Consider the following 20733-nt stretch of genomic DNA (forward strand, 5'->3'; position numbering starts at 1 on the left):
CTGAATGGAACCAAACTCTAAAATGATGTGATTGGATGCGATCAAGAGATTTTTATTTTTTTTGGGGTTATTTTTTAACAGTATTAGCTCAAGCCACTTTGGTGAGCCTGAGTTACGGAAACTGCTTCTACATTCCACAAGCTCATGGACCTGTTAAAAACCTTTTGGGTCAGTTTGGATGCACCACTGTGTCCTACCTACTATAGTAGTGGATACATAGTATAGTTGCCAAATGGGAAGTGAGTGCGAGAAGTGACGCGGGAAGCTGAAGCAGAAGCGGTAATCAATGGGTTTAAAAGAGAGAAAATTGGGAAGCAAAAGGCTTTAAAAAGTATATATGAAGCGTGTGGGAAGCATCATAAAATTAAGATGATGTATATAATAACTCATTATAAGTGAACAATATGTGTATGGAAAGAGTAGAATCATAGTAGGTTTGGGAGGAAGGGTTAATGTACAAGGGCCTGTTTGTTTAAGATTATGACAACTGATTATTGGACTCAAATTTAAGCGTAATTGTGGGCCCCATAAACGGGGTTGGCACTCACAATCGTTTGACATAATCTTAAATGAGCAGTGCCCAAGTAGTAAAATTATTTCACAAATGATTAGAATAATGAGTTTTAAGGATTTATAATCTCACATGTTTTATTAGATTGTGAGATCCCACATCGGAAAGGGAGGAAAGGTTGTTGGGCTATATATGTGGATTCCCCCTCTCCCTGTGTAGACACATTTTCAGAATCTCTAAGGGACGGGCCTTCGAAGTGGGTCAGGCACAATTAGTGATGCTGGAAAACAAAATCGGGGAGGGTGGGAAGACCTAGAACCTAACAAAATTTATACAGTAGGGTCAGGGTGTGACATAGATTCAATCTTAAGTTTTAAGAAAAAGATTCACATAAGTTTCATTTGAATGGTGTTTTAAGTGTTAAATACTCTTTTGTATAAATACGTTCACTTGGCATTATTCAAAAAGGGAAAATGCTCTTTTGGGAAAAATTAGGGGTGCAACTTGGGCTGGGCTCAGCCCGAACCCGATGAGCTAGGGGTAGGGTAGTTGGGAGAAGGAGAGATTTGAGAGGGCACCAATGAGTAGAGGGTGAAAAGTTTCTAAAAAAATAAAATAATAAATAATCAATCATATTTTGAGTGGAGTGTTTTTATTCCTTTTTTTTTTCTTCAGGCTTTCTCACCCTCTACTCATATGTGATTTTGTGCCCTCTTAAATCTCTCTGCCAGTGAAACTAAATTTTTCATGAAAACAAATTCATGGCCAGTTTCCAAATATGGCCCTAGTACCAAAGAGGTTCCCATCTAACTAGAAAGTTCCATTAACTTCGTTTAGGGGGGGGGGGCACCTTCGCAGAAAGCCATTTCACACCCTTCCTTTGTAAGTGATGACAGCCACATCAATAAATAAGACAAAATCTGCCAAAAAGTCAACATGTGGCTGTCATCACATGCAAAGGAGGGGCGTGAAATGGCTTTAATTTGACGTTTTTTTTTAAATCACAATTAACGCTCAATTAGGGGCGTCTTGGCCAACACATCTCATTCTCGCCTAAATCGCAATTAACATCAACTAATTAAGTGGTAACGTTTCCAATAACACACAACCAATTAAGTGGTAACGTTTCCAATAACAGCTAAAGATCAATTAACAGCTAACGTTTCCAATAACACACAACCAATTAAGTGGTAACGTTTCCATAATAATCCCATTAAATCCTCTTTGATTATGGGTTTCCATCATTCGTGGGTTTCTTTCTGATTGTTACTATTTTCACTCAGACTAGGGTTTTAGTGCCGTGGCAAGCAGAGGCAAAGCCTCTCCCTCTTCAAATACCTTACTTCCATTCTTATCTGGTAGAAAATAACACCACCACCATCATTGTTGGCAAGCCGGGAAGCAGAAAACCATTCAGATTTCCCAGGTCCATTTTATTTCTTGTCTTTTTGTCTTATTGTTTATGTGTCCTTTGGGATTCAGTTTTGTTTCTACCATGGGTTTAGTATCAACTCTATGTTGTAAACTCTACATAAAAAAAAAAAAAAAAAACCACAAACCGTGCTCTCATAAGTAGTTTTTTATGGGTTGCAAATAGAACTAAAATCTCCCCATTAAACAAATTGAGCTATGCATTTTGCCCCACAAAATGTTTCATTCATTTTGTTTTTGCAACAAGGGTAAACGTACAATTTTGGTGATATTAAAAGTAGTAATATTATTTTCTTCCCCTGCTTTATGATGGGCTGTTGTTAGGTTTTCGGTTGGGTTGTGAAAGATTAGTTGGTAGATTGCAAGATAATCTTTTGTACGAGTTCAGTGAAGATGGTTTCCGGCTGAATAAAGCTGGATCATTTCTTCCTTCCAGCCGATTTAAGTTGCAGAACCTTTTTTCTCCTCTTCTCTTGTGTTATTTTTTGGCAATGGGAATTATATATTTTCATTTTTTTTACTTGCTTCATGTTTGTTTTTCTATAGGATCGTTGGACCTGATATGGAACTTATGATTAAAGCAACAATAACTTTCTTTTTTCCTCCTTACCCCTTTCTTTGAGTTGATTTTTTTTTACTTTGTTTTTTATGTTTTTGCTTGATCATCTTTATAATTTCTTTGCTCATTTTATCCCACTGTTTATTTTGGAATTTGAGCATGTTATTCCTCCTCGCTCCATGCTATTTTGAGCTCCATTTTAATTTTAATAGCCCTGGAATTCTATATGTTCCTTCCTAGCACTAAACATGGAAACATAGCTAAAAAATATAGCCAAAAGACCAAGTAGATATCTAAATCTCCACATTGTTTTACATCCCTTCTGATTCATTGCATCTGTATTTGGAGTTTGATGTAGTTTTTTTTCTAATGCCATTTGTTGTCAGGGCAGGGAAGAGCTTCATGTTATCATGGTTTACCCAGATAGATCAAATGATCAACAGAAAGTCTTGCCTAATTCATCAAATCCCAACAATAGCAGCCCTTTCAATTTCTAATGGATATATTTAGTTTTTTTTTCACTATTTTAATGTTAAAAAACTAATTATGCATTTCTGTTATTATTTTACAATAAAATTGATGGTTCTGTTCAATTGCATTTAATGTTCTTTTTCTCCTTTTCTATTTTATTGGTGGGTAAAATTTTTTATTTTATATAGTAGTATATGGTATTAGTGACAATTCCTTTTACAATTAATGGCAAGGAAGACAAATGCTTAAGAGAACCACACCATCATATGTTATCCATCTCTGTAGAGGATGTTGTGTGTATTGTCCATAATTTATGGTGTAAACAATGAGATTCTCATTGAATATTATTAAGCTTTTGTTGTTATTTCAATGAAATCTTATGAGTTGCTCAGTTTTGAAAATCAAAAACCACATGCAACTGTTTTTCCCCTCTTACCGAATCTGCGGTTTTACTTCCTACATCTTTGTTAGTGCCTCCCAAATTAGAGCACTCTTCTTGCGACGATTGCAAATTATTTTGCATTTTAGCTATTGTCCTTGGATTAAAATCCGGCCATCCATTTTGACACCCAGATCAAGCTATATGTATAACTGCTCTGCTGCCTTCATCTTTCAATATATTGTAATTGTTCTTTTGTAGGGTAAAAAATTAATAATTGGTATATTCTTACTCAAATGGAGAAAATTATATTGAGCATGAATCATATGTGGTTGCAAAAGAGAAACCAGAGTCTTCACAATCCAATGTTAAGAAATAAGAGTTTTGGAACCTATTACATTGCCTGCGCTTCTATTTGTCCAAGCATATTTATATGTACTATTACAGAATGGAGGTACTGAATTCTATAACCACTTGGTGGCCTTCATTTTTTCTATAGATATCAATTTTTCTTTATGGTTATCAAAATCAATGCTTTGTGGATTAACAATGTTATTAGCAGAAGCCACCAAAAAGCATTTTAATTAATAATTGAGAAAAAACACAAACAAGGTTACGGAAATTTGTGTAATGACATTTTTTTCAGAAAAACAAAACAGGTATGAACAGAAAGGATATATCTCAAAGATAAAAAATGGATTCATTGGATTTTGTTTTCTTCTTCTAATTTTCAAACCCCTTGAAAATATTGGTGTGTGATTTGTTTGGCAATAAGATGGGTAAAGGCATCATGCTATTTTCTTTTGTGAATTTAGTGAATTTTATTTTGGATTTTATATTTATATTGTTAATTTCTCTCTAATTTGGGCTTTAGTTTTAATTTTTAAATTTATTTTTATTTGGGGCTTTAAGATGTGGCTGTATTTTTATTCATTTCATTTTGGCTTTATTTTTATTGTTAATTTCTTCCCAACTTGGCCTTTTTTTTATGTTTTTGATTTCTTTCTATTTTGGGTTTAAAGTTTCGGCTGCTTTTTTTATTTTTGCTTTATATTTATTTTTAATTGTTATTTTCTTCCTAATTTGGGCATTATCTTCTACTATACTGATTTCTAATTTCTATTTTTACAAATATATCTTCCTTATGGACGTTTATTCTTGGAAAAATTATTAAAAAAATGTAAAGTTTTGTCTAAATTGTGAATAAAGGGTAGTGATTTGAAAATTATAAAAAAGGTGTTGTCAGGTGAGAGAAGATGGCTTTTAGGACAAATATACCCCTCCTACCTCTTTTTTCCCTCCACCTTTTTCACCTATCCCTATACACTTATTACCTTCTCACCTACCACCTTCTTCTTCCTCAAGGCTTTTCTAACGTGGAAAACTCCATGAGAGGGTTTTGAAGGTTGCCATTTACCTACCACATTCTTCTTCCTCAAGGCTTCATGGAAGGTTTTTGAAGCTTGCCATTGCCATTGTAGTTTTGGAAAAAAGCTCATTTGCCAACGTTTTCAAGCTCCATTACCATTGTAGTGTTGAAAAAAAAAACTCCATTTGCAACGTGATAAAGCTCCATTGCCATTGTACATTAGGAAAAAAGCCCATTGCCAACGTGATAAAGCTCCATTGCCATTGTAGTTTGGAAAAAGATCTTCATTGCTTATTTGGGTGATAAACATAGCTTCGGTTAGGTTTAACATCTTCTCTTCATGTTTTCATGTTTTTTGTGCTTTGGTTTTTTCACCATATTTATGAGACTCTTTGTTTGGTTGCCATGTTTATCTTGACCTCTCTCTATCTCTCTCTATGTATACAATCATGTTTGGTTACATGTTAGAACCTAGTGGTTACGGGGTATAAAATGTGGTTCTGTAGTGGTTCCGGGGTAGAAAATCTAGTTCCCTAGTGGTTCCGAGGTATAAAATGTGGTTCTGTAGTGGTTTCGGGGTAGAAAATCTAGTTTTCTAGTGGTTCTGAGGTATAAAATGTGGTTCTGTAGTGGTTCTGGGGTATAAAATGTGGTTCCGTAGTGGTTCCGGGGTATAAAATGTGGTTCCGTAGCGGTTCCGGGGTATAAAATGTGGTTCCCTAGCTGTTCGATGTATAAAATGTGGTTCACTAATGGTTGTTATGTATAAAATGTGGTTCCCTAGTGGTTCCGGGGTATAAAATGTGGTTCCCTAATGGTTCCGGGGTATAAAATGTTGTTCCCTAGTGGTTCCGGAGTAAAAATTTTGGTTCCCTGTAGTTCCGAGGTATAAAATGTGGTTCCCTAGTGGTTCCGGGGTATAAAATGTGGTTCCCTAGTAGTTCCGAGGTATAAAATGTGGTTCCGTAGTGGTTCCGGGGTAGAAAATATGGTTCCCTAGTAGTTCCGGAGTATAAAATGTGGTTCCCTAGAGGTTCCGGGGTAGAAAATGTGGTTCCCTAGTGGTTCCGGGGTATAAAATGTGGTTCCCTAGTGGTTCCGGAGTAGAAAATGTGGTTCCCTAGTGGTTTCGGGGTATAAAATGTGGTTCCCTAGTGGTTCTGAGGTATAAAATGTGGTTCTGGTGTATAAAATGTGGTTCCATAGTGGTTCTGGGGTAGAAAATGTTGTTCCCTAGTGTTACCAGCGTATAAAATGTGGTTCCGTAATGGTTCCGAGGTATAATATGTGGTTCCCTAACAAAACAACTGACCTGACGATCTTGGGGAAGATGTCTGACCTTCGCAAGTAACTTCTCGAACTGGGTTTGGTAAGCTCGCAACGATTCAGTTTGCTCCAATTTGGTAAGTTCTCCAAAGAAATATAAGAATTGGCTTGGACCATATCGAGAATGGAGCCCATCCTTTAACTCTTCCCAAGTAACTACCTTCATTTCTTGCTTCGGCAATTGGTTCCATAGTTGGACGTCACCCTCAAGGTGAAAGGAAGCCAACGATACTTTTTCTGTCACTGGGGTCTCATGAAATTGGAAAAACTGTTCTGCCCTACATAACCAACTCGTTGGATGTTCACCACCGTTGAAATGCGGAAAGTCCAACCTCACAAATTTGGGTGTGTATGAGTTGGTGGAACCAGCATGATGAGAGCCACCATTGCCATTAGCCTGATCTTCATTGATTCGAATAGGAGCGTGGGAAGTCTCCCCCGTCTCCCTGGCAGATTGATTAGAGATTTGATCCACACGTATGTTCAATTTTTTGAACATCTCCGCCATTCAATTCATCATGTCTTGCTGGCCTTTTGAAAGCGACTCCATTGCTTGCTCTAATCGCCCCACACGTTGGTCCATGCCTGAGCTTTGATATCACAATGGTACGTACTGGGGAGAGTTTCTCTTGATCTTAGTTGTACCTATGGTGTTAGAAAACAACTACGAAGAATAACACTAGATGTAGGTTTGATTGAGGAAACCTTGGCCTCTGTTAACACAAAGTGTTTGTTGGGTTTCAAAATGATACCCTGGCAGATTGCTTCCATTCAATTTAAAATAAGTGAACCCACATTCAATACAAGAAAATAGGAGAAAGATCTACTCCCACTCACCCACATCACCTACATGATAACTACATCATATAACAGGATAACTGCAGACTTATCCTACCTTATTCCACTAACCCACGTCACATACACATCATGTGCCGTTAGCTATCTACACATAATAAAAGAAAAAAGAGAGAAAAAAGAAGAGTTTCTATTTTGCACGTAACAGGCACCGTACAAGAAAAAGGACCCTTTTGCCATCAAGTCTATATGTATGAGAATAATGCCATTTTTATTCCTTATCTTCTCCAATTAAGGGTTTGTGAAACTACCAATTACTCCAAAGCTTAAGCATTTGGAGAAGTTAATGAAAATCAGATCGTATACCTGATATTCTCTAACAGGGTTCCTTCTTCATCTTCTTCCTCTTCTTCTCTTATTTGCTATGTTTTTTCATCGATCATTGCTGCAACTCAGAACAGAAGGAAGAGAAAGAGGGAGAGGAAGAAGAAGAAGTCGAAGAAAAATAAAAGGAAGGTAAAGAGGGGGAGAAAGAGGAAGAACAACATGAAGAGGAAGAAAATATGAGGAAGAATATGGAAAAAGAAGAATCGATGCCGAAAAAAATAGATGATGCCGGAAAAGGGACGACACTAGAAAAATGAAAGAAAAAAAGATGAGAAAAAAAGGAAATGTTGGTGTCAAATAGGAAAAGTTGTGGTCGTGTCGGGAAAACTTCGGGTCGTGTCGAGAAATGTTGGGGTTAAGTCAAAAAGTTCGGGTCATATCGAGAAAAATTTGTGTCGTGTCGGCAAAAGTTCATGTCGACTTAGTAAAGTTGGGGTCACGTAAATGGAGGAAAACTTCAAGTCATGTCGGGGAAACATTGGTTCACGTTGGGAAACTTCAGTTCGTGACAGGAAAAGTTGGGGATCAGTTGGGAAAAGTTCTTGCCTTGACCTCAACTTTTCTCAACTCGACCCCAACTTCCCCTTCGTCCTCCTCTTTCTTTTTACTTTTTTCCGACATCTTCCATTTTCTCAGCGTCAATTCTTCCTCTTCTTCCTTTTCTTTTTCTTCTTCATCCTCCTCTTCCTCTTTTCCCTCTTCATCCTCTTTCGAGTTGCAGAAATGGTCATTGGCAATGGTGATGAAAAAAAACCAAATAAAGAGAAGAAAAAGAGGATGAAGAAAGAACCCTTGTTCGGAGAAGATGAAAAAATGACTCTATTCTCATGCATATATATAGACTTAAGGGGAAACCTGTCTTTTTATGTACTGCACCATCCGTTAGTAAGAAGAATTGAAAGTACAAGGCACTCATATTTTCAGAAATAAAGCGGAATGTCAGGATCATTTTCCGAATGAAAAATCAAACATTGGTAAAAGCCCATTGCCAATCATCTTTAAATTCACCTTTGTAGAATACATTCTCGGTAGGTCTAACAGTAGACGCTATGTAAATAATTTTTTTGCTATAGACAAATTATGTTTGAAAATTTCTATTTTATCATCTTTTTGAAAACCTAATGTCATTGTTTCCCCATACAATTTGTAATGTATCTCATATTTTCTTTTATTTTACATATTTTATTCGGGAAAGATAATATTCTTCTATCAAGCCACCACCAATGCGCCCTTCACAACAACAATGGATTGGAGAAATGATATTAGCATTGCTCTTTCTTAATCTTGCCTAGAAAAACTCACAAAAGTTGCCCTGTTTGATGAATTCCAGAACCTCCTATAGGCTATAGATGCTCTAGTAAAATGAGACATGAGTAAAGCCCTTCAGATGATAATTTTATTTTAGCAGAATCACTTATTGTCTTTTTACAAAGTGTTAATCCCATGTATTCTCTTCTTTAATGCTTACATATTTTCCTACTAGGGTTGTTACTAGCTCCTTTAAACTGATTATTTAAAAAAAAAAAAAAAACAAAAAAAAACCTATTGACTTTGATCTATAGACTAGAAGGTAAGGTGGCACTGATCACCGGCGGAGCAAGCGGGATCGGCAAATCCACGGCCAAATTGTTCCACCGGCACGGTGCCAAAGTGTTCATAGCCGATGTCCAAGACGAATTGGGCCAATTAGTTAGCAAAGACCTCGCCTCCCCCGATTCCTTCATCCACTGTGATGTCTCAGACGAAGAACAGGTCCGAAATGCTATCGACAGTGTTGTAACCAGGTATGGGAAGCTCGACATAATGTTCAACAATGCGGGCACCTTAGACGCGTACAAGCAAAGCATTATTAACAATGAGAAGGTGGATTTTGAAAGAGTACTTAGCCTGAATCTAACAGGGGCCTTCTTAGGCATCAAGCATGCTGCACGGGTCATGATCCCGGCTCACCGCGGCAGCATAATTAGTACAGCTAGTATTGCTTCTGTCTTAGGTGGGCTCAGTACTTATGCCTACACAAGTTCAAAGCACGCGCTGGTGGGGCTCAAGAAGAACGCGGCCGTTGAGCTCGGGCAGTTTGGTGTTAGAGTAAATTGTGTTTCTCCTTATGGTCTTGTAACCCCTTTGGCTGAGAAATTTTTTACCGCAAAGGGTGAAGAGCTTGAGAAGGCAATGGAGGGTCCTGCTAATCTTAAGGGGGTCTATCTTAAAGCAGAAGACATTGCTAATGCTGCTCTCTATTTGGGAAGTGATGAATCCAAGTATGTGAGTGGTCACAACCTTGTAGTTGATGGTGGTTACACCATTGTCAATCCAATGTTTGCTATGCATTTTTCAGCTTCTTGATGTTGCCATGAGGTTTCACCGATTGCCAATCTATCTAATGATATTGTTCCTATCCTCCACTTGTTCATTTTATTTTAGGGCCTCTATGAATTCAATAAAAAATTGACCTTGTTGGTAAAGAAAATTATTTTAAATTTTATTTCAGTATTGTGTCGCAAGCATGGTTTTAAAAGTTCGACCGAAATCCGAAATTTCAGAAACGTTCCGAAACCGAAATTGGCGACACGTACCAAATGTTGGATTCGGCAAAAATTTCGGAAATTTCGTCAATTTCAGCGAAATTTGAATAAAAATTGTTTACTTACCAACTTTTCCAAAAGCTTTAGCTGTTGGAGAATGGCATTATTTATCTTCTATACTTTAACAAAAATATTAATTTTTTATTCCTTTCGCAAATTTCAGCCGAAATTACTGAAATTTTGGACCAAAAAATCGACATTTCGTCCATCTTTACTAAAATTTCGGGATTTCGGCTAAGACCGAAATTTTTGCCGAAACCGAAATTTGAAACCATGGTCCCAAGCTAGTGAAGGGGAAAATACAAATATTTGGGCCGTATCAATATCCTCTCCTATTTGCTGTGGGGTCCATCCCCATGTTGTCGGCCCCACACCCCCTCACCTCTTAATTAAAAACCAGAAAGAGTCGGTGGTGTAGTTCGATTGAAAGAAGGAAAAAAAAGAGGGAAAACAAAATGGAGAGAGGAGAGAATAAAATAGTGAAAAAGAGCTTTTCTCATGTGGTCGCTTAGGGTTTTGCTTGGGCAAAACAAATGAAGAGGGTTTGGAACCCTAATGCATTAAAGATTGAAGTCTTTGCTAAGCGTAAGAAAGAAGAAGGAAGAAGAATCCAAAATCCATGTTTAAAGGGTTCTTGGAGAAAAACCTAGTCCTATGAGAGATGGTGTTCTGTTTTTACCTTTGATGATGTTGACAATGATAAGACTATCAAATTCTATTAATCCCTAGCATCAAAGTAGTAGAGACCATCTCTCATACCATTAGCTTCAACCAGCATATTAGAATTCACATCATAGGAATGAGAGAAAGCAATTCTTACTCTATTGTCATTATCTCAAATAATACCCCCTCTTCTAGCAATACCAGGTTTTTTCGGTAGCTGCACCATCGACGTTCAGCTTTAGGAAGTTGTCACTAGTTTTTTTCTTGTAATATAGTTCACAAAAGAGTACCTCTTTTCTGTACAGTTGTTCACAAAAGAGTGCCTCGTTTTGGCTGTCTCTACAGTTATGCATGTAGACAAAGATATAACCTCTATTTTCGTTATTTTTTGAAGGATGCTTGTGTTCAACACAAACTCACATTGTCTTATTCTATATTCTCACATGTCTTATTCTATAATCAATGGGTTGTTGAGGCTTCTTAGAAATTGTAATAGCTTTTGACAGCTGTTTAAATAATAAAAGATAAAGTGAGTTTGTCTCATTATTAAAGAATGGTAGTGTGAATATCATAGCCAAAGTACCAACGATTAATAGTTAAACAATTAATATCTAAAAAATTAATATTTTAAATCTAAGAAAATGATATTAGCACAGCCCTAGTTTTATATTTGGAAAAATTGTCAACTGGTGACAGAAAAATACGAAAATAGTGAATGGGTGACACCCTTTTGAAAGTTGGTGAACGGAGGTCGAAACACCTTTTTCTGACATGGCCTTTTACCCAAATACCCCTCATGGCAAAAAGAACACGTTATACTAGATTTTTCTCTCTCTTACTTTTCACCTACCAAAGTATACCGCCTACCTCTTGCAAATTTCTCCATTAACGCCTGAAACCCATGAAGTGTAAGTGAAGGTTAGTAGCTTATCTACTCTCTTAGGATTAGTGCTTCCATTAATGCGTTTGAACCCTATCTTTAGTGTGTGATAATAACCCTGTCTGTATTGTGTGTGATAACCCTATCTTTATTGTGATTGATAACCCTATCTTATAACCCTTTTAAAATGGTGACTTAGGGCTTCTGCTTCTATTATCTCTGAAACTGTTCTTATAGAGTTGGTACCCTACTAATAAAGTTGGTATTAGTGTTTGATGACCCGAATATAGATGGTTTATGTAAACCCTTTTGTACATGAATCACAATTTTTTGCACTCAATAATCCCTTATTTGCTGTTGGTAAGTCCCATATATTTACCTGATAAACTTGTTTTGACACTTGATACACCTCGGAGAGGCTTGGTAACCCCCTTGGAGAGTGTTGAAAAGCCCTTGTACATTGTTGGTAACTCCCCTTCTATATACTTGGTAATCCCTTTAGAAACTTGAAAACCCCCTTGTGTAGAGAGTTAAAAACCCCTAATTTGCAACTTGATTACCCTTTACAGAAGCCTCCGTACGGACTTGAATCCCCCATTAGGTAGCTGATAATCTCTTAGAACACCTTGTGGACTGACTTTCAAACCCCCATTGAGGTAGTAAAACCCCATTTAGAGTCCATTATGAACTTGGTAACCCATTGTGTACACTTGAATACCCCTCAAGAAGATATGAAGATCCCCTTTTAGTAACAACTCTGTTTAGAACCCCTATTTAGAATTTTATAAAAATGTCCGAAACAATGGTTTCTCTTCTTTTACACTATGATGGAGATTTGAAAGATGATGTTTCTTGGGAATACGTCGGAGGGAAGAAGACATTGTTATCTGTCAGCCGCGGAATCAATTTCGACGAATTTGAAGCTGCAATCCGAAGAAGGATTGGTGTTATAGAAAGGCATGTTTTACTATCAATAAAATGTCGATATGTTGTGGATCCATATATAGTCACTTTAATCGACGTCGATGATGATGATGTCCTCCAAACAATGTTAAGGATGTTTGACAGATACATATTCAATTCTGTGATGATATACATAACTAAGAGCATAAATGACAAATGTATTAATTCTTTGAATTCGTCAATGCTTCCCCCAAACAAACTCGGCACTAGGAGACCCTCTCTTAATCGTAGCATTCCTTCTACTTCGATTCCGTCCCAAAAACGTCTTTGTTTTGAAGTGGACTTGCAAAAAGACTACGAAAGTGAATTTGATGGGAGATATGTTAGTGAAGAGATCAGAGGTGCTCCAGCAGAACCTGTCATAAGGTATTGTAGTTATTTGGCAATGTTTGAATACTTCAATATTTCAATTTATAATTTATATGGATCCAACTTGATTATATATTGCCAAACTATGCAGGTCTGAAATTGACTTAAATGAAACATTGGCAAGTGATTTGTATGGCAACCATGTTTGTGGAGGTATTGATGACTTCCAAAATGTGGGAGATCTTGAAGTGGACTTCAGTAATGTTTTTGAAGACGGTTTCTGTGTGGGGGGTTTAGATTTAGAAGAAGAAAGAAATGATGATGATAATGACGATGGTAGTGATGATGATGATGATGAGGAGGAGGAGGAGGAGGATGATGATGATGACGATTATGGAAATATCGGTGTTAGTCCATGCGCTCAGCCTTTCAGTGCGGATTCTCCTATCAGAGAGGGATCTCAACCGGTTCCGACTAACAGTAATCCGCCAATGAAAGCAGATGAGATGTTTGTTGGGGCCCATGATGTAGATACTAATAATCTTCAGTTTGAGCAGTTAACGGTTGGGGCAATATTTTCTATATGCAACACTTCAAAAAGGTTGTCAAAGAGTACGCTATTCGGCAGAGGTTTATGTTCGTGAGGTCAAAGTCAACACCGAAGAAGTATGCCGTTCGATGCAAGGTAGAGGGTTGGAAATGGCGTATAACGGGTACTAATCATATGACCTGTGTGTTAGTGAAGTCGTTTGTCCCCGACCATACGTGTAGAACTAAATTAAGGGGCAATGATCACCCTCTTGTCACAGCAGCTTGGGTTGCTCAGACATGTTTACGCTTATTTGCTTGCCCAGATGATGTGAGGACGAGGATGATACGAGAATATATCAAGATGCATTGGGGTATAATTATAAGCTATTGGAAGGCGTACAACGCGATGAACATCATACTTGAGATTAAGTGTGAGAATGTGGAGGACTCTTATCGAATATTGCCTGCACTTACAGTTCAGATGATGAGAAGAAATCCCGGCAGCTATATGCGTGTTTTCAGAGCCAGAGATTTACGACCTAGGAGAGATGATAGATTTGTTCGCTTATTTTGGACATTTGGTCCTAGCATACGGTCTTTTCATCGAACACTCAGGCCTATAATTTTGGTTGATGAGACACATCTGCGAGGGAAGTATCTAGGAATCTTATTGATTGCAATCGGGGTCGATGGTAACAACAGTTTATATCCATTAGCATTTGGGGTTGTTGAGACGGAGAACGAAAATAGTTGGAGGTGGTTTTTTATGTTGCTGAGGCAGTACGTATTGGCAGCGGAGACGAACATATTCACCATATGCTCCGATCGACATAAGGGGTTGTTGCAGGCAGTGCCTAATATATTTCCCAATTCTCATCATAGTTATTGCATGCGTCACCTCGCCGCCAATTTGCGATCCGAGTTCAAAGATGTTCTACTTGAGAGATTGTTTTGGAAAGCCGCACGGACTTTGAGAGAGAGTGTGTTCAGAGAAACAATGGAGAAGATTAAGGTGAGGAATGAACGTGCCCACAAGTGGATAAGTGACATTGCGAACGAACACTGGGCTAGTTTTTATTTTAAGGGGAATAGGTATGATGTATTGACTACAAATAGATCGGAGTGTTTCAATGTTGTCCTGAAGGATGCGAGAAGATTGCCGATTGCATCATTGGTAGAGCACAGTAAACATCAGACTACAGACTTCATTCAAAAGCGTCAGAAATTGGGTCATAGTTGGCAAACAAAGTTGTATTACGCAGAAGAACGTATAACATTAGCGAGGGAAGAGAGCCGCCAGTATACAGCTTATCGAGTTGGGGTTCATGAATATGAAGTACGGTCCCTTGAACATACAAACTTCTCAGATATTGTGATGACTTCTTTTTTGTTATTTTGTAAAGAATGGTTGTAATTGGAACATCAATACATAAACAATTTTTTTGGATATAGATATGCTATTTGTTCTCTATTTAGTTGTCGCTCTCCTACATCTAAACCATGAAAAGGGACTTATCAACAGTCAGAATTGGATTACCGGCACAAACAATAGGATTATCAACCAATTCCCTAGGTTATCAACCAAAATCTAGGTTATCGACTCCCCCAAAATAGGTCATCAACCAATCGGAAGTGAGGTTATCAACACTCAAAATTGGATCATCAACCCATTCCCTTGGTTGATAAAGCTACTGGAATTCAAAATCCAGGTTATCGACTCCCTCAAAACGAGGTTACCAACATTCGAAAGTGGGTGATCGACCGAAAAATTAAGGTTACCAACCTCCCATTTTTTGGGTCATTGACCTTGGAATGTGGGTTACCAACCCAGAAAAAGGGTCACCAACCATTTTTCCGTCCGATGAGTGAAGCTGCTGGACTTGAAAATTAAGGTTACCAACCTCCCATTTTTTGGGTCATTGACCTTGGAATGTGGGTTATCAACCCAGAAAAAGGGTCACCAACCATTTTTCCGTCCGAGGAGTGAAGCTGCTGGACTTGAAAATTAAGGTTACCAACCTCCCATTTTTTGGGTCATTGACCTTGGAATGTGGGTTATCAACCCAGAAAAAGGGTCACCAACCATTTTTCAGCCGAGTAAAGCTGCTGGAATTGGAACTTAAGCTTACCAACCTCCCTTTTTTTGGGTTATTAACCTTCGAATGTGGGTTATCAACCCAGAAAGAGGGTCACCAACCATTTTTTCAGTCGAGTAAAGCTGCTGGAATTGGAACTTAAGGTTACCAACCTCCCCTTTTTTGGGTTATTAACCTTCGAATGTGGGTTATCAACCCAGAAAGAGGGTCACCAACAATTTTTCCAGCCGAGTAAAGCTGCTAGAATTGGAACTTAAGGTTACCAACCTCCCTTCTTTTGGGTTATTAACCTTCGAATGTGGGTTATCAACCCAGAAAGAGGGTCACCAACCATTTGTCCAGCCGAGTAAAGTTGCTGAAATTGGAACTTAAGGTTACCAACCTCCCTTTTTTTGGGTTATTAACCTTCGAATGTGGGTTATCAACCCAGAAACACACATGTCTAAAACCTGTTTAAATTTACAAGTTCCAATATTCAAATTGAAACACAAACACAAATACACTTCCATAAAACCTGCTTACATTTACAACTTCTCCACATTCATAAACAAGTTCACAATTCCATAAAACCTGCTTACATTTACAACTTCTCCACATTCATAAACAAGTTCACAATTTCATAAAACCTGTTTCACCAACCAAGTTCTCCACCCATTCACAAACACAAACACACTTCCATTAAACCTATTTCAATTTACAAGTTCTCCACCCATTCACAAACAAAAATACAGACCATAACAACTTCCCTTGCCATTTAACAAATCCCCTGCCAATCTCCATTAAAAAATAAAGTTTAATCATCAGAAAAAATAAACATCCATCAACATTAGAAGGTGTTCCTATATAAGTGTGCAGTCCCCAAACTCTCCTCGTAAAAATCTCTCACAGAGTTGTAGCCGAAATTCATGAATGTCTGTCGGCCCAAAGTTCAGTGGTTGACCATGGTAGAGATGCTCAATCGCTTTTAGGACAAAAGCGCCGCAATCAACCTTGTATAAAAGCATGTATTGAATGGAGTTACTTTTAAGCTAACTACGAATGAGATAGGAATACTAACAAAAAATCGAAAGTTTTAAGTTTGAACCCACCCATTGTTCTGCTTTCGGAAGCCATCCATCTGTGAATATGGAAAGTCATCGATGTTGCAACCCCGGCCCTTCAAATATTCCTTCATTAATGCTACCTGAATTTAAGACAATGAAGGAATATTGAGTGTTATACATATGGAAGTAACTTTAAATGTTATGGAAGATGTTAATTTACTTACAGTGGGAGATGCTCGCTCCTGAAATGAGTCCCCTTCCATGAGTTGAACTCGACCATCTTTTTATTCACCATATCAACAAGCACAAGAGCCCAATGAAACAGCATGGGATTAAAAGCATCCCAATATCTTCTGACGGGATATGGTCAAGTGTACAATGCAATAGCTCGTTCGCCAACCGATCGGAGTCCAACTTATTTTTGTCATCCATTGAATCACGCCCTGAAGTCTTATATCCCTGTACAATTAAATGAATTTTGTGGGAACACTAAATCATGGATAAGTTGTAAAGTAACATGTATAGCTACAAAAAAGCCTCTTACATGTACCGACGAAGGAATATATACAATTCGTCCAAACAAGGCATTGCTGGAGGCGCACAAATACTTCCCATATACATCCAACACCTACAACTACATCAAGTGTCAAAACAAGTTTATCAGGTAAATATATGGGACTTACCAACAACAAATAAGGGATTATCAAGTGCAAAAAATTGTGATTCATGTACAAAAGGGTTTACATAAACCATCTATATTCGGGTCATCAAACACTAATACCAACTTTATAAGTAGGGTACCAACTCTATAAGAACAGTTTCAGAGATAATAGAAGCAGAAGCCCTAAGTCACCATTTTAAAAGGGTTATAAGATAGGGTTATCAATCACAATAAAGATAGGGTTATCACACACAATACAGACAGGGTTATTATCACACACTAAAGACAGGGTTCAAACGCATTAATGGAAGCACTAATCCTAAGAGAGTAGATAAGCTACTAACCTTCACTTACACTTCGTGGGTTTCAGGCGTTAATGGAGAAATTTGCAAGAGGTAGGCGGTAAACTTTGGTAGGTGAAAAGTAAGAGAGAGAAAAATATAGTATAACGTGTTCTTTTTGCCATGAAGGGTAATTGGGTAAAATGCCATGTCAGAAAAGGTGTTTCGACCTCCGTTCACCAACTTTCAAAAGGGTGTCACCCATTCACTATTTTCGTATTTTTCTGTCACCAGTTGACAATTTTTCCTTTATATTTTCACTAACTCATCTTGTCTTTTTGAATTTAAAAAATTAGTGGGCTCCCACATGGTAAGATGATCTTTACCATTCATTTGGTGTGCCTTACTTGGTTTTCATTTTTGTATTTTTTTCATTTAAAAATTACAACTCATCTGACTTGACCGCGTGAACCGCGTTATTGGCCACGTCCGTGCTGAGTCGACAAGGATTTTCTTCGGCAGCGTTCCACATCACATCCGCGTTTTTAAACACAGGTTGGGTTTGATTTTTTTTCTTTTCCTGTTTTTCTTCATCCTATTTCCCTTCTTTATTTTCAGGATTTTTTTCTTTTCCTGTTTTTCTTCGTCCTATTTCCCTTCTTTATTTTCAGGATTTTTTTTCTACAACCTATGGATCTGTAGCTACATACTAGTTTTTTTTTCCCGTTTTTTACATAGTAACTTTTATCTTTCTTATGCCATAAGTTTCTTAGGAAAAAAGCAGTAGATTCACAGTTTTTTTTTTTTTTCTGTTCTGGTTGGGCTCGGGTCGGGTCAGGTTATAGGGTTATGCTCGGGTTCGGTTCGGGTTGGCCACAACCCGACCTGAGTTGCACTCTACTAACTTCTCTCTCTCTTTCTCTACTCTTTTTTTTCCTGAAATGCAAAAGAGATAAGGCACAGCCTTATTTTATCATTTCACTAAAATAATTCAAAAAGGAAAATTTGTCAAGGTCCCTGCACTCCATAATAAGATATGTACTTTTTGGAAGTAATAATTAACACACACACACGCATATATATATTATTTATGTATACAATCATGTTTTGCCTAAAATTTATATTAAGTAATGAAAAATAAGGGGAGGTTGTGTGAATTCTTTCCAAGTTTGCCTAAAATAGTGCAAAGTTTTCAAGAAAGCCAAATATCTTTAATTTTATTTTCGAAAATAAAATAATAACACTTCAAGGGACTGATGCACAATAATACGGTTCTCTAATTAATGCGACTTTTTGCAAGGTAAGAGCCCACCAAGTAGATGGTCTATAAAATCGTGCCATGTATTCTCTTCTTTAATGCTTACATATTTTCTCTTCTAGGGTTGTTCCTAGCTCCTTTAAACTGATTATTTTTTTAATGCTTACATATTTTCCTACTAGGGTTGTTCCTAGCTCCTTTAAACTGATTATTTTTTTAAAAAAACCAAAAAAAAAAAACCTATTGACTTTGATCTATAGACTATTTGGGAAGTGATGAATCCAAGTATGTGAGTGGTCACGACCTTGTAGTTAATGGTGGTTACACCATTGTCAATCCAATGTTTGCTATGCATTTTTCAGCTTCTTGATGTTGCCATGAGCTTTCACCCATTGCCAATCCATCTAATGATATTGTTCGTATCCTTTACTTCTTCATTTTATTTTAGAGCGTGTATGAATTCAATAAAAAAGTTGGCCATGTTAGTAAAGAAAATTATTTTAAATTTTATTTCAATATTGTGTCCCAAGCATGTTTTTAAATTTCGACCGAAATCCAAAATTTCGGAAATGTTCCGAAACCGAAATTGGTGAAATGAACCAAATTTCGGTCGAGATTTCAAAATTTTTTGCCAAAATTTAGTCAATTTCGTCAATTTTGGCGAAATTTGAATAAATTTTTTTAACTTACCAACTTCTCCAAAAGCTTAAGCTATTGGAGAAAAGGAGTTATTTATCTTTTATACTTTAACAAAAGTATTAATTTTTTATTCCTTTCTCAAATTTCAGCCGAAATTATCGAAATCGCGGCGAAAAAAATCGACATTTCGTGCGTCTTTACCAAATTTTGGGATTTCGGGTAGTTCCGAAATTTTTGTCGAAACTGAAATTTCAAACCATGGTCCCAAGCCAGTGAAGGGGAAAATACAAATATTTGGGCCGTATCAATATCCTCTCCTATTTGCTGTGGGGTCCATCCTCATGTTGTGTGCCCCCACACCCCACTCATCTCTTAATTAAAAAACAGAGAGAGTCGGTGGTGTAATTCGATTGAAAGAATGAAAAAAAAAAGAGAGAAAACAAGAAAAAAAGAAGAGAGAAAACAAGATGGAGAGAGGAGAGAATAAAATAGTGAAAAAGGGCTTTTCACACGTGGTCTCTTAGGGCTTTGCTTGGGCAGAAGAAATGAAGAGGGTTTGGAACCCTAATCAATTAAAGATTGAAGTCTTTGCTAAGGGTAAGAAAGAAGAAAGAAGAAAGAAGAAGAATCCAAAACCTATGTTTTTTAAGGGGTTCTTGTAGAAAAACCTAGTCCTATGAGAGATGGTGTTCTCTTTTTACCTTTGTTGATGTTGACAATGACAAGACTATCAAATTCAACCCAAATTCTATTAATCCCTAAAGCATCATAGTAGTAGAGACCATCTCTCATAACATTAGCTTCAGCCAGCATATTAGTATTCACATCATAGGAATGAGAGAAAGCAAATTTTACTCTACTGTTATTTTCTCAAATAATACCCCCTCTTCTAGCAATACCAGGATTTTCGCTAGCTGCACCAAAGGTTTAAAATTTCGGTTTCGGACCTTGAAATTTCAAATTTTCGACCGAGCGAAATGAACTCTGGTACAAAACCAGAAATTATTATTTTATTCAATATTTAATTTCGGCTGAAATTTCGGTGAAATATTAAAAAAAAGATTTTTTGAGTCAAATTTCGGAAAAACCGAAATTTTGACCGAAATTTCGGTCGACATAAATGACCGTTTCGGTTTTCATCAATTTCGGTGTCGGTCTCCACCGAAATCAGAAATTTCGGATTTCGATCGAAATTTAAAACCATGGCTGCACCGTCGACGGTCAGCTTTAGGAAGTTGTCACTAGTTTTTTTTCCAGATATAATGTCTCATCTGATGATCCTAAAGTGACACTGGTTGGGGGGACAACTGAATTGTGTTGAGTTAATCACAGATATATTAGAACCAGATGACACCTTTACCCCTCAACCAATTTTGTCTAACCCATGGATTACCTAAGTAATCTCAGGCCACAAACCATAAACTAAACTCCACAAACATAGAGTATTTCCCAATTATGGTCAGATGATCTTTACCCTTCATTTGGTGTACCCTACTTGGTTTGGATTTTTATATTTTATTCATTTAAAAAATACGACTCATTTGACTTAAACCGCGTTATTGGCCGCGTCCGCGCCGAGTCGACAAGGATTTTCTT

The 20733-nt window shown here is 37.3% G+C and overlaps 1 pseudogene; it reads left to right on the forward strand.

Moving 5' to 3' along the window:
• Window positions 1-8764: 8764 nt before the first annotated feature.
• On the forward strand, window positions 8765-9574 carry LOC143863398 (secoisolariciresinol dehydrogenase pseudogene; annotated as a pseudogene).
• Window positions 9575-20733: the final 11159 nt, after the last annotated feature.

This window comes from Tasmannia lanceolata, unplaced genomic scaffold, assembly GCF_043159265.1.
Source record: "Tasmannia lanceolata isolate RefF3 unplaced genomic scaffold, GAP_Taslan_0.1 ptg000044l, whole genome shotgun sequence".
NCBI lineage: Eukaryota > Viridiplantae > Streptophyta > Magnoliopsida > Canellales > Winteraceae > Tasmannia > Tasmannia lanceolata.